Here is a 15,248-nt window from a genome sequence, read left to right as displayed (position 1 = left end):
ATTATGCTCCCATAGTTACTCCCACGCAGTATAATGCCAAATAGCTGCAACCACACAGTATAATGCCCCATAGCTGCCACCATACAGTATAATGCCTCCATAGCTGCCACCATACAGTATAATGCCCCATAGCTGCCACCATACAGTATAATGCCTCCATAGCTGCCACCACAGTATAACGCCCTATAGCTGCCACCATACAGTATAATGCCTCCATAGATGCACCCATACAGTATAAAGCCCACAGAGATGCCCCCATAGCTGCCACCATACAGTATAATGCCCCCATAGCTGCCACCATACAGTATGATGCCCCCATAGATGCACCGATACAGTATAAGGCTATGTTCACACGGGGTATTTTGCCGAATTTTTTGACGCGGAAGCCGCGTCGCAAAACTCGGCAAAAGCAGCCCGAGAACGCCTCCCATTGATTTCAATGGGAGGCGTCGGCGTCTTTTTCCCGCGAGCAGTAAAACTGCCTCGCAGGAAAAAGAAGCGACATGCCCTATCTTCGGGCGCTTCCGCCTCTGACCTCCCATTGACTTCAATGGGAGGCAGAGAAAGCGTATTTCGCGCTGTTTTATGCCCGCGGCGCTCAATGGCCGCGGGCGAAAAACGGAGCGAATATCGCCGCGAAAATCGGCGTGCAGGGAGAGGAAAACACGAGGAGATGTGTTGCCGACATCGATAATATTTTGGCCATTTAAAATGATACAATCAGCCAATGAACAGCCGGTTTACACAGAGCAATTATCCGGAATGAGCGTTCTGTGAATGCTCGTTTGCCTGATAATTGCCCGGTGTTAAAGGCCCTTAAGGGTCGTCTTAGGGTATGTTCACACGAGGGCGTCCGTTACGGCTGAAATTACGGGGATGTTTCAGCCTGAAAACATCCCCGTAATTTCAGCCGTACCGGCATGTGCAGGCGCTTGAACGCTGCGTCAATTACGGCCGTAATTGGCGCTGCTATTCATTGGAGTGAATGAAGAACGGCTCCAATTACGGCCAAAGAAGTGACAGGTCACTTCTTTGACGCGGGCGTCTATTTACGCGCCGTCATTTGACAGCGGCGCGTAAATATACGCCTCGTGTGAACAGACAAACGTCTGCCCATTGCTTTCAATGGGCAGATGTTTGTCAGCGCTATTGAGGCGCTATTTTCGGGCGTAATTCGGGGCAAAAACGCCAGAATTACGTCCGTAAATAGGCCGTGTGAACATACCCTTAGATGGCCCTACGTGGGCCCTACGTGGGCCGTGTAAACGAGCGCCGTTCAACGAGACAGCTCATTCATCGGCGCTTGTTTGCTCTTTCTTGTAGAGCACGGGGACGTCTCGAGAGCACGGGGACGTCTCGAGAGAACGTTACTACATTTCCATCATGTCGGCACGACTTTTCGCTGCTCACAGGGAGACGTGCTGCCGACAATGATAATATTTCTTGCAACATCAACAATCCATAACTCTTCCACTGCATTATAGCTGAGCTAGGCTGTGACACTTTGTGTCTGACGACAAGCTACTGACTGTTTCCAATCACTTGATTGTGATGGCCGGTCTAGGATGTAAGGCCCCATGCACACGACCATAAAATTGCCCGTAATTACGGGCCCATTCATTTCTATGGCCGGTCGGGAACCTAAGGTATCCGTGCCGTAGAAACCTAACATGTCCTATTTTTTCTTTATTTTACGGACCGTGCTCCCATACTTTACAATGGGAGCACGGCCTGAAAATGCGGACGGCTGTCGTTGGCCGTCTGCGGCCGGCTGTACCCGTAATTACGGACCGTGATTACGAGCACGGTCATGTGCATGGGGCCTAAGACTGGTGTTACATGGCCATTTCCTGGTCGATACAGAATTTTTTTTCCAGGAGAGCAGCACCATGTAATTGCGGATGCGTGGGTGCAAGCCTCAGGGCCTCGACCTCCAGCCCGATCAAGAAAATTACTCTTCAAAAGGAATCGGCGGGACTCCAAAAATAGGTCAAGTGAAAAAATTTCGTTTTTTTATTCACCCATAAATATGCGACGTTTCAGCCCCCATCTTGGGTCTATCTGGTCAATAAGGAGCTATAGCGTTGATTCTGGATACATGGAGTAATGACCGGAATATATAAGGACGAACAATCATACATACAACCTTTCATCCTCGTACATCTCGGGGAGATGTGCTGCCGACAAGTGACCATTTTTTGAGGGGAAAAAAGATGCGATCAGCTGTAAAACTTTGCTTGATCATCGGATGATCGATGCCCTGTTCATCCAGCGCAATGATCGGGAACGAGTGCTTATTCACCCGATAAATGGCCCCTGTAAAAGGGGCTTAATTCACGACCAGGAAATAATAAATCATATTTATCTAAAATTCGCTGAGTGGAATGTTTTTCATGTGCTGGTGTGACACCAAACACATGCGCTAAGCGTATGCCTATATGGTTGCGTACGTCTGCCAATTTTTTTAAAAGTTTATTACGTGGTATGTGCCTCTTTACAGGACCCCACTTCATAAAAAAATGTAAGTGGTAATAGTGCCTAAGTTAGACATTATACTTCATATATCATGAGTTTTCATTTTATATAAGTAGTAAAAACAACACAAAAATACAATACAAGTCATAATGTAGTGTAGTGAAGTTCCACTGGTGTCCAGCAGGTGGTGTCACATTTTTCTACTGTATATATATACTGCACTTTTTTTCACATTAAATGCTATTCTCGTTTGTACAGTTCTGCTTATATAAGCGCATCAATTTGTTTTGCTAATATTATTTGCTATATGGGTATATTTGCTGCTCTTTGATCCGTCTTATGTTTGGGATATATTTCAATCGGCTATAATAGAATTTGTGAAATAAAGGCAAAATAAAAAGCGTATTAATCCCATTTGAGTCTTTTATAGTTTTTTTTGCTCATGCATTTGGATGGAAAAACAAAGAACTGAATTTTATATGAGACTCACTCACTAATAGGCGAGAGGCCATATATCAGATAGAAATGACTACGTGTATAAGATGACTGTATATGTAACACATGACATAGTGTTACCATTCAGGAAATGATCCGCGGCCAGCTGGAATCCCCACTTTAGTCCCACTTCATATTTCTTTTTAAGTCTTTCAATATGTGTTGCTGGATATGAAAAATGGACAGATGTAGCCATCTTTATCTTGACGCTTAACGCATTACTGTAAATACACAATGGCCAGAAACTTGAACTGAACTTTTTCAATGGCTTTTGTTGTGGGATATCACGCTGCAGCAAGTTATCAGAGTCAAGATAAAGATGGCTACATCTGCAACTTTTATCTGAGGTTTGTCAATACGCTTGCAGGTTGAACTCAGGATAGACTACACCCTTTAAATGTCAGGCAAAACGAGATTACATATTCTAGGGCAGGATATTTAAGAAGATTAAAAGGGTGGACATTGTATAGTGGGAGGTAGTTCCTGGAATAGTAAAAAGTTACAAATTCTATTTAAAATACAGATGTAGCCAAGTTGATCTTGACTCTGATAACTTGCTGCAGCGCGATAACACAACAAAAGTCATTGAAAAGTCAAGTTAAAGTTTCTTGCCACTGTGTATTTAATGCGTTTTTTTTTCTGAGATGCAATTTTTGCAGCGGAATCGTAGCTTTTTCGCCACAAAAATCGCAAAATCTGCTGTTTGCTGTTTGAGTCAAGATAAAGAGGGCTACATCTGTAACGTGATTTTATACATATTATAAAGCGAGATGCAGGCAACATCTGGCTAAACATTTAGTCGAACATCTCAAAGGGCAGGACTATGTCTATAAATCTGACCATGAACTACAAATCTTACACCTAAAATAATGCAGTCCTTATGTCTCCTGTAAAGGACTAATGTATATACAGTATATTTCAGCAGTATCAATTGAATCTTGATATTTCGCTATTTAATGCACTTTTCTAACAGTAAGGCCCTGTTCACACAGAGTTTTTTTGACAAGTTTTTTGACGCACCAAAAAACTCCTCAAAAACCGCCCGAAAATGCCTCCCATTGATTTCAATGGGAGTTGGACGAGTTTTTTTACCGCGAGTAAAAAAAACGCGTCGCGGTAAAAAGAAGCGACATGACCCATCTTGAGGCGGTTTCCGCCTCCAAAACCCCATTTCAATCAGTCAGAAAGAGGAAAAAAAAACCTCGACGAGTGTTTTGACGAGTTTTTGTCAAACCACTGTGCAAAAACCTACTGGAGCAGTTTTTGCAGGAGCAATTTTCCTCCTGCAAAACACTCCGTGTGAACACAGCCTAAGGCCGGGTTCACATGTATCGTAAATACTGCGGATTTTCCGCAACAACTTTTAATTGCAGAAAATCCACAGCATATTACAGTAGCAGCAGAGTGGATAAGATTTGAACAAATCTCATCCACACGCTGCGTTAAATAAGTTTATAAATTGACCTGCGGTGCGTTTTTTTAAGCCGCAGCATGTCAATTTATGCTGCGGAATCGCTGCTTTCCTGTTGCGGGTTTTCCACATTGAATTCAATGGGGCGGTAAAATCAGCAGCAAACAGCAGATTTTGCGATTTTTGTGGCGAAAAAGCTACGATTCCGCTGCAAAAATTGCATCTCAGAAAAAAAAAAGGTTATACTTACCCAGAATTTTCTGCTCCTACGTCCAGCCCGGCCTCCACATTTCATCGCATGTGACTGCTACAGCCAATCACAGGCTGCAGCGGTCACATAGGATGAAATGTCATCCCAGTACGCCGGACATCAGAGAGGCGCATCGCCATGGTTCGGCCGGGGTAAGTATGAAAGTTTTTTGTTTTTTTCTAATGCTGCTTTCGGCAGCGGAAATTCCACCCAAAAAACTGCACCACATTGTGCGTTTTTTGGGGCGGAATGTGCTGCGAGTTCCAGGTCGTATATGCTGCGTAGTTTTACACAGCGTATGCGACCCGTGTAAACTCGGCCTAATATTTAATTATCTATATGCAAAAAGCATCCGACACTGCTGTAATACAAATGCCACAGACCTTAAACCAATAATATTACAAGAAAAAGAATGTAGTGTGTAAAAAGCATTATATCCACTCAAACAACGTGTAAGATACAAATACTGTATAGTTTTATTCGGTCAATATGCAACAACATAGACAAAAAAAGGTTAAAAACAAGTAAAAAATACCCAACCGGTGCATATATGTAACATATGTATAAGCCCTGACACCCACCTCAGTTTTTTTCTTCAGAGTGCTCTCTGTTTTTTTAAAGAGAACCTTTCACCGCCCCATACATGTGCAGCTGAGTGCCGAATGTAATGGGGAGGGCTGCACAAACCCTGGGGCACGTTACATTTTTTTTCTACCTCCCTCAGTTATTTAGATATCGGTGCCGTTATATTTGGCGCCCGATATTTAAATAACCCCCTGAACTGTCAACGGGGCATCTACTGGCAAGGGGGCGTGTTACTATGGCTGTGATACTGTCCAATCAGATATGGACAGTGCCACAGCAAGAGCGAGGAGAGAGAGAGTGTGCGCAAGCGCGCGCTCTCTCACTCTTCAGCTGTGAAGATCAGTCTTTTCACCCGAACTGGCAAGGGGGCGTGTCATTGCTACGGACAGTGTAAGAGCTGGGGAGCGCTTACACTGTCCGTAGAAGAGACACGCCCCCTTGCCAGTTCGTTAGACACTACAAGACTAATGAGCTGAAGAGATGATCACCTCTCCACAGCAGTGACACGCCCCCTTGCCAGTTCGGCAGAAGACTAATCTTGAAAGCTGAAGAGTAAGAGCACGTGCACTCTCTCTCTCCTCGTTCTTGCTGTAACACTGTCCATATCGGATTGGACGGTGTCACAGCCATAGTTTCACACCCCCTTGCCAGTACACACCCCGTTGACAGTTCAGGGGGTTATTTAAATATCGGGTGCCAAATATAATGGTACCGATATCTAAATAATGGCGGGAGGTAGAAAAAAATTTAATGTGCCCCAGGGTTTGTTCAGCCCTCCCCATTACATGTTGCACTCAGTTGTTCATGTATGGGGAGGTGAAAGGTTCTCATTAACTCATAGCACCCTGACACATTCATTTCACTGGGGCCATGCACACTTCCGTTGTTTTAAGGGAACCGTGTGGCCATTCCGACAAAAATAGGACAGGTCCTATTCCTGTCCATTTTTGATGGAACAGTCTCGTCCTTTTCTTTGTCCGTGAAACAATGGACTGCACACGGAAGCCATCCGTCTGCAGTCCGTGTTTCACGGATCCGTCATTAACGGCCGTACGACAGCCAATGGAAGTGTGCATGAGGCCTAATCCTTAACAACTTATATCCTCCCAAAACTTAAATGGGTTGTCCAGTCATAAGAAATGGATGGCCTGTCCTCAGGATAGGCCATCAATATTTGATTGGCGGGAGTCAAACTACCCGCACCCACACTGATCAGCAGTTTTGAAGGGGCCGCGGTACTCATAAAAGCACTGCTTCCCCTTCATTCCTTATCTGCTAATACTGTGAATCGCCTAAACAATTGTAGAGGCATTTCAGAGTATTAAAGCCTTTTCCCATTCAAGTGAATGGGAGAAGGCTACATTACTGTGAACCGCCGCTACAAGTGTGTCGGTGATTCACAGTACGAGCAGAGAAAATTATGAATGGGATGCAGCACTCATATGAGCGTCGTGGCCCCTTTAAAACAGCAGGGGAGACAGTGGTCAGACCCCCACCGATCAGATATTGTTGGCCTATCCTGACTGGACAACCCCTTTAATGCTATACTAGAGATATGGTTTTACAAGGGATTTATAGACGGGTAATATTACATTTGAATCACAGGTTTTTATCTCTCTTTTTATACGTCCTAAAATCCTATTTGCTTTTGCAGCTGCTTCCTGACATTGAGTGCTGCTTAGCTTATATTTAACCAGAATAACCACGTCCTTCTCTTGTTCTGTAATCCCCAGTTCTATTCCATTTATTGTATATGCATTAATACTATTATTGCGTCCTAGGTGCATTACTTTACCTTTATCAACATTAAATGTAATCTTTCACCTTCTTGTCCAAGCTGCCAACTTGTCAAGGTCTTTCTGTAATATTTTACAATCAAGCTGAGTTTTAAGTATCCTATAAAGTTTTATATCATCATGAAAAATTGAGACTTTACTTTCAATCCCATCCACAAGGTTTAAGGAGATTAAAGAGATTACGGAAGTCTGTTAGGTGCGGCCTAAAAGGCTTACGACCACAGAAAAAAGATGGGGCAGGCTCAGATGCTGTTTTACGGTTTGACCTCAGAGCCCTGCAATTGTTGCCCCATGCTGTACTCCGGTACCTCATTGTTTTGCAAATGCAACATGGCGCCCAAAAAAACAAATCAGCAAAATCTGCATGCCAAATACTGCTCCTTCCCTTCTGAGCCCCGCTGTGTGTCTAAACAGCAGTTTATGCCCACATGTGGGGTATTTCCGTACTCAAAGAGATAAAGGAGAGATTGCTTTACAAATGTTGGGTGCTTTTTATCCTTTATCCCTTGTGAAAATGAAAAAATGCAACATTTTAGTGTAAAAAATGTTGATATTTATTTTCACGGCCTAATTCCACTAAATTCAGCAAAACGGTGGGGTCTAAATGCTCAGTATACCCCTCGATAAATTCCTTGAGGGCTGTAGTTTTCCAAATGCGGTTACTTTTGGGGGGTTTCCACTGTTTTGGTCCCTCAGCGGCTTTGCAAATGTGACATGGCACCGAAAACCATTCCAGCAAAACTTGAGCTCCAAATTCCAAATGGTTCTCCTTCCCTTCTGAGCCCTGCTGTGGGTCCAAACAGCAGTTTATTGCCACATATGTGGTATTGCCATAATAGGGAGAAATTGTTTTACAAATTTTGGGGTGCTTTTTCTCCTCTAAAATGGTAAAATTGAAAATGTCTATGTTTTATTGGAAAAAATTTAGATTTTCATTTTTACTGCCTAATACCACTAAATTCATCAAAAAACCTGTGCGGTTAAAATACTCACTATACCCCTTGATAAGTTCCTAGAGGGGTGTAGTTTGCTAAATGGTGTCTTTTTAGCGGTGTTTCTACTGTTTTGGCCCCACAAGACCTCTTCAAACCTGACATGGTGCCTAAAATATATTCTAATAAAAGGGAGGCCTCATAATCCTCTAGGTGCTCCCTTGTTTCTGAGGCCGCTGCGTCAGTCCATTACCACACTAGGGCCACATGTGGGATATTTCTAAAAACTGCAGAATCTGGGCAACATTTCACCTCCACTTTGATTTAATTCTTGTAAAACTTTCTAAATGCTGTTTTGAATACTTTGAGGGGTGCAGTTTTTAAAATGGGGTGATTTATAGGGAGGTTCTAATATATCAGGCCCTCAAAGCCACTTCACAACTGAACTGGTCCATTAAAAAAAAAAGGCTTTTGAAATTTTCTTGAAAATGGGACAAATTGCTGTTAAAGTTCTAAGCCTTGTTCCTGGAAAAATAAAAGAATGTTCAAAAAACAATGCCAACATAAAGTAGACATATGGGAAATGTTAATGAGCAATTATTTTGTGTGGTATTACCATCTGTCTTACAAGCAGAAACATTTACATTTATAAAAATGCACATTTTTGCAAATTTTCTCTAAATTTTGGTGTTTTTCCACAAATAAACACTGACTATATGGACATTTTACCACTAACAATAAGTACAATGTGTCACGAGAAAACATTCTAAGAATCACTTGACAAAATAAAATAATTCTAAAGTTAATATCACATAAAGTAAGACACATCAGATTTGAAAAAAAAAATCGCCTGGTCCATTAGTCTAAAACAGGCTGCGTCCTTGAGGGGTTAATGCCCAGCTTTCAAATCCATAAAGAGCCAAATAAAATGCCTTTGCCTGCACAATTCTGATCTTTGGTTTTTATTAACACATGTAACATATGAACATCATTTATAGGTCTGCCATATTTGTTCTACCAAGCGCAGACAGTGTTGTATTTCTGGATTGCTAGATCATTTCCTGTTCATATTTGATCGAAATAGGCAAAAGTTCTCTAAGAACTCTAAGCACCATAGGTAAGATGTACACATTAGAGGTACATTTCGCTCTCCTATATGCCTATATCTGTGACGCATTAGACCTAAACAAATACCTTGAGCACAAATAAAGTCAATAAAATATTTCACCATCTCAGAGGAGAACTACAATGTATCCGCCCAGTAGAAAAGGTATAATCAGGTTCCAGCATAGACAATATCTGGTGGAGATCACATAGATCCATCTTTCCAAATGCATTTCAAGGGCCCGTCTTTGCTTCATACCACAAAAGTCTTGCTGATATAAGCAATGAGATTTAAACGGAAAGAACAGTGGTATCAACGGCTCTCCAAACCAGAACCGTGTGGCGTGATCAATCGAGATCCTTGATTGTTTTGTTATTTATTGCTGATCCTTTTTTTTTTTTTACATTTACCCTGGCCAATCGTTTTGATCACATCTTAACTATTTAAAGGCTATGTCAACCTTTGAAGACTTTTTTTTACTTCTTCACTAAAATAATGTATTATAGTCTTTAATCCTGGATACTTCGAAGCTGTATTTTGCGCTGAAACCCGAATCCGTCAGGTCAGCGGCACTGACGGCTTCGGTGACAGCGGGTCCTGCATGTCTCCAGCACACAGGATCCAGTTGTTATCGATCACATGTAAGTTCATAACTTAGATGTGATCGATAACAGGTGGATCTTGCGATTTTCTGCTTGATCTGGTCAGAATATATTGGCATTAGCTAATGTCTCATATTTATTTTGATATATAACATGGTCTAGTTAGGGGAGTTGCGTTCGGGTAGGGCTTTGGGCACGTCGGCAGAGGTTGATAAGGCATTTTTTTTCCCACGTTCCTGGTCATTACTTTTTTCATATTGTTACTGTATTATTATTTGTTTTATTTTTACTTTAATTTCTCTGCCATAAAATCTGTAATAACCTTTGCGGGACATTTATTAAATATTTTTTTGCTACATATTTAATTAGTAACTGGTGCTATTAGAACAGCCACAGTTAGGCTGAGTTCACATGAGGCGAATATGCTGCATAGAAGCACGCAGCGTATCCAGCCTGTGCGCCGCAGGGTATTGCTGCTACAGGAACCTGCAGGCCGGCCTTACAGGAAAAAACAGCGTTGATAATGTCACCGTTGTCACAATCGGGGCTATACTGATTTTGTTTACGCTCCGTCATTAGTCAGTTTTTGCTGCGATCCAACATATTTTGACTGCCCTTCTATAAGAGGAGAAGATCGTTACTATATCGCCACCACTTTATGAGACCTGTTATTACATCTAAAATAGCGAACAGATCGTTTTCCCTGTGTAAAGGAAAGCCTAGCTGTGGCTATGCTCATAAGAACCAGCGGCGCTGATTTTATTTAGGACATTCCATAATTTGACATGGTCACCATCATCGTATTGTTCTGTAATATAAGGAAAGTTGGAAGAAAGTTTTAATTCCCGTGATCTTTTTACTTTGTTATTGTCATTATATAGTTACATGGTTAAAGGGGTTGTCCGGGCCCGGGGTGATTTTTTTATACTGATGAACTATCCACAGGGTAGGTCATCAGAATATGATCGGTGGGGAGTCCAACATATGGACAACGCACCGATCAGCTGTTCCGGCTGCCTCCGGGCATCTGATGTCTGCTGCAAAACATCCGGTGCCTGGAGGCAGCTGGAACAGCTGATCATGTGGGCCACCACGATCATATCCTCATAACCTATCCTGTGGATAGGTCATCAGTATGAAGGAACAGTCCATGCCGGGCCAACCTCTTTAATTTGGTAGAAAAAATAACTGTTTCCATCAACCAGGGGAAGGGCGAGGATGTGGATGAAGGGAAGGGGTACGGGTAAACTTTAGAACTTTGTTTCCCCCATTGACCCAGATGAAGATAGATCTATCTATCTATCTATCTATCTATCTCATATCTATCTATCTATAGATATATATATATATATATGTATATATTAAAAAAAACTTATGCCATGAGCAAATCCGCCCTAAAAAGGAAAAATCAGAGTGGATCAACATTCAGACAAGAATTCTATACAGCTGATATATTCCAATTTGTTAGCAAGTTTTCAAACTCGACAACACTTGATTCAGTGATCAGTGATCGTTGTGTTTTTTTTTCTTTTTTGTATTATACAAATTGATTGGCTACAGTCAATAAAAAATTTACAAAAACCAACACACGTAATGTACCACTAGTAGTAGCTTATGGACATGTTCAGACGTGGCAGAAATTTTCCACTGCCGATTTTGCAGCACATTAGTGGCAATTACACAATTATTCTGCTGCAAAATCGGCATATGTGAGGGAGCATCCAGGCGGGGCGGATCTCGCAGCGAACTTGGTTTCAGTCTTTGCATTGCAAAGATTGAACTCCGCAATGAAAATCAGCTGCGCTGCATGCTGCGGAATGTTAATTTCGCACCAAAAGCTATTTTCCGCAACATCGTTGACAGTGGGTCAGTATGATTACCACATTTATATATTTTTTTATGTTTTACTACTTTTACAAAGAAAAAAACTGATTATTAAAAAAAATAAAAAATTGTTTTGTCGCCATATTCTGAGAGCCACAACTTTTGGTTTTTTTCGGTTGATCGAACGGAATGAGGACATATTTTTTGTGGGGCGAGCGGTACCATTTTGGGGTACAAAAGACTTTTTGATCACTTTTTATTCAAAAAAATTTTGTGGGTGGTAAAGTGACCAAAAAAAACTGTGATTCTGGCATTTTTTAATTTTATTTTTTTTACGGCGTTCACCATGCTGGTTAAATAACGTTATATTGTAATAGTGCAGACTTTTACGGATGTGGCGATACCAGTTATGTTTTTTTTTTGTGTTTAAGGAAATGGGAAAAGGTTTTGTTTTTTTTAACTTTTAATATTTTTATTTTTTATATACTGTATATTAAAAAACCTTTAACTGTTTTTTTACTCGCCCTCCTAGGGGACTTGAACCAGCGATCGTTGGATGATATATGGGCCTGTGTTTTGCGGTGTATATAATGTATTGTATACCTTTTATACAATTTTTGGGGGGGTTGAAAAAAGACAATTCCGCCATTGTTTTTGTTTTAACGGTGTTCACCACGTGATATAAATTACATAATAATTAGTTTTTTTGTTGCTACGTTCAAAGACCAATAACATATGTATTTTTCCATCAATGTAGCTGTATGATGACTTGTAGTTTTCTTTGTTACCATTTTAGGGTTCATACGACTTTTTGATCACTTTTTTCTGCGTTTTGGAGGCGAAACGAACAAAACCAGCAATTTTTGCATTGATTTTTTTTCAATTTTATGGCATTAACATTGCAGCAAAATTAATATGTTAATTTTATTGTAGGGGTCATTACAGATGCAGATACCGTCTGTAGTTTTTTGCCCAATACCAATTATATGTAGTTTTTTTTCCCAATTTTTAAGGACTTTCTAAGGGAAATAAGATTTTTTAATTTTGCTTCTTTTACTTGGATTTTTTTTCTAAAACCTTTTTTGAGAATGTTTTTGAACCATTTTTAAGTCCCAACAGGAGTCTAAATATGTGATATTGTGTGATCGCTACTATATTACATTGCAATACGTTTGTATTTCAATGTATTATGCCTGATAGGCACAGACAGGGACACTATTAGTTTCTGCCTCTGGCAAGGCCTAATAAACTTATGTACATGTCACCTGAGGGCCATTGCCCTCCCCCCCACGATTGCTCCAATGGGGTGACAGAGGGAGCCCCCTTCCTCTGTCTAACAACTTAAATACAGAGGTCAGCATTGACCTTGGCATCTCAGGGGTTAAACGACCCGCATCGGCGTTATCTCTGATCCAGACCAATACGAACTCGGCTGCTTCCTGGAAACACGACCGCCTCTGTACCGATTCCCCGTCTGGATGCAGCAGCCAGCATCCATTTCACTAGGCAAGGACAGGGGAACCCCGATCTCGAAATAGGTGTGGCTCCCAGAGCTTGGACCCGCATCATTCTGACATTTATGGCGAAACCAATGGATATGCCATAAATGTCTGAGATGGAAATACCCCTTTAAGTGATATTTGAAGCCCCTATCCAAATTTTACAGCAGCTTTGATTGATTATATAAACTGAATTATAATAAAATTTTACTGTTTATTTGTGTTCCCCTAATGTAAGCAGAGTTGAAGATTTTAACCACATTTTGGAGGGAATATTATAAGACAAACTACAAAGTATCATTACTGGCTGCTATGTGAAACTTCTAGCAGTACTTAAAAGAAGCCAAACAGAACTGTGAAACACTCTGGCTTTGATTACATACTGGTCTAAACCGAAAAGGATTCAATAAATAATGCGACGAAGATATTAGAGCAAACAAACTTTCACCATTCAGCCCTCTTGTCCCGTCCGCGGTCCATGGAAAGTAAGGACATGTTCTATCTTTCCACGGATTGGAAGGGGGGGCTCCATTTTCACGGACCCGATTCACCCACTGAAGGGAATGGGTAAGTGAAAACTATCGGGTGCCACTCGGATGCCATGAAAAATGGGCTTACTTAGACGTTACTTAGATCACGGCCTGAAGTGGGCTGTGTAAGTGAGCGCCAATCAACAAGACAGATCATTGGTTGGTGCTCGTTTGTTCCTTTCACATAGAGCATTGTCTGCTTATGTATAGGGACGAGTCATCACTACTATGATCGCTCGTCCCCCTACATTTTCATCAAGTCGGCAGCGTGTCTCCCTGATTACACAGGAAGATACGCTGCCGACCATCATGATTTTTAATGCTGCATAAATTGGCAGATCAGCGTTTGCTTGATGAATGAGCGTTTGCTCGTTCATCGGCTGATCATTGCTCTGATTACACAGGACAATGATTGGGAACGATCATATGATCGTTATTCAAATAAAAACATGTTGCAGATTTTTCTGGAATTTTTGAAACTTTTTGTTATGTAGAGGGTGAAAACGGTGTAAGGTCCTGTTCACACTGAGGTTTTATTGCAGCCAGAAAAAAATCTGCCTTAGAATTCCTTACGGAATTTTAAGGCAGCTTTAGAACTGCCTGCACTTTTTTTCCCCTGCGTTTTTTGCCCGCGGCCATTAAAGCTAATGCAAGAACCGCAGGCAAAAAACGCTGCGTAAAAGGCTCAGAAATTAGTGCTTTGGGTTTTTCTGCCTCCCAATGATCTCAATGGGAGGTCAGAGGCGGAAACCTGGGTAAGAAAAGACATGCCGCATTTTTTTCCCGCGAGCGGCCAAAAGCTGCCCTTGAAGAAAAATGCCTCTCCCTCCCATTGTAATTAAATCAATGGGGGGAGATTTGGACATTTTTTGGCACGGATTCTGATGCAGTTTCCACGTCAAAATCAGCGCCAAATCAGCACCAAAAAACTGTGTGAACTGACCCTAACACATCCAGACTTTGCCGTGGATTTTAGGCCAGTCTATTGTGTGTAAACATAATAGCTTAGCGGACCTGTACTTACAATATGCTACTCTTAACACAACATGTTTATCACAGGTCCGGTTCCTTAGACCGGTGGCTAACAACTGATTTTGCTGCAGAATTACATGTCCCTTGCAACAGCCATTGCAAACCATGGACAGCAAGAAGGCATACGCAAAGCAGTTGTCCTGATGGAATGACCCCTTTACAGGGGTTATGTGGGGGCCAAAAATGATTATCAGTGTAGTCACTGCAGTATGTGATACACTCGCTAATATACATTCCGGTCCCCCGTCACGCTGACCGGAGGTCTAGTTGCACAGCCTTCTATGATGATGATGATACGACTCTTTGTTATGTAACCGACCCCGCTGTACTCTATATACAAGCAGTAGCAGTAGTACAGCGATTACATAGAATACAACAGGGTCAGTCACGTGACGAAGAGTCGTATCGTCATCAAGGAAAACGCTGCAACTAGACCTCCGGTCCCCCGCCATCGCTATAAAAATCTATGAACATCTCATAATCAGCGTGACGGGGGACCGGAATGTATATTAGCGAGTGTATCACATACTGCAGGGACTACAATGCTAATCATTTTTGGTCCCCACATAACCCCTTTAGCATTAAAAATGTGCTATTGCTTAGTGACAATGGTAACGGTTGGAGATGATTTCCATTACAAGATTCTCCCCGGTATTGTCCCCTGCAGCGTCTAGAAATTCAGTATATTCTGAAATAATTCTCTGATAATTGA

The 15,248-nt window shown here is 41.6% G+C and overlaps 1 protein-coding gene across 1 annotated transcript in view; it reads right to left on the bottom strand.

Moving 5' to 3' along the window:
* The window catches only part of PCTP (phosphatidylcholine transfer protein), a 94,996-nt gene that overhangs the window by 79,623 nt on the left and 125 nt on the right, over positions 1 to 15,248 (bottom strand). The window lies entirely within an intron of this gene.

The sequence above is a fragment of the Rhinoderma darwinii genome, chromosome 13 (genome assembly GCF_050947455.1).
Source record: "Rhinoderma darwinii isolate aRhiDar2 chromosome 13, aRhiDar2.hap1, whole genome shotgun sequence".
Lineage (NCBI taxonomy): Eukaryota > Metazoa > Chordata > Amphibia > Anura > Rhinodermatidae > Rhinoderma > Rhinoderma darwinii.
Note: the sequence above shows the minus strand (reverse complement) of the source record. Positions and strands in the feature narration are given on the sequence as shown.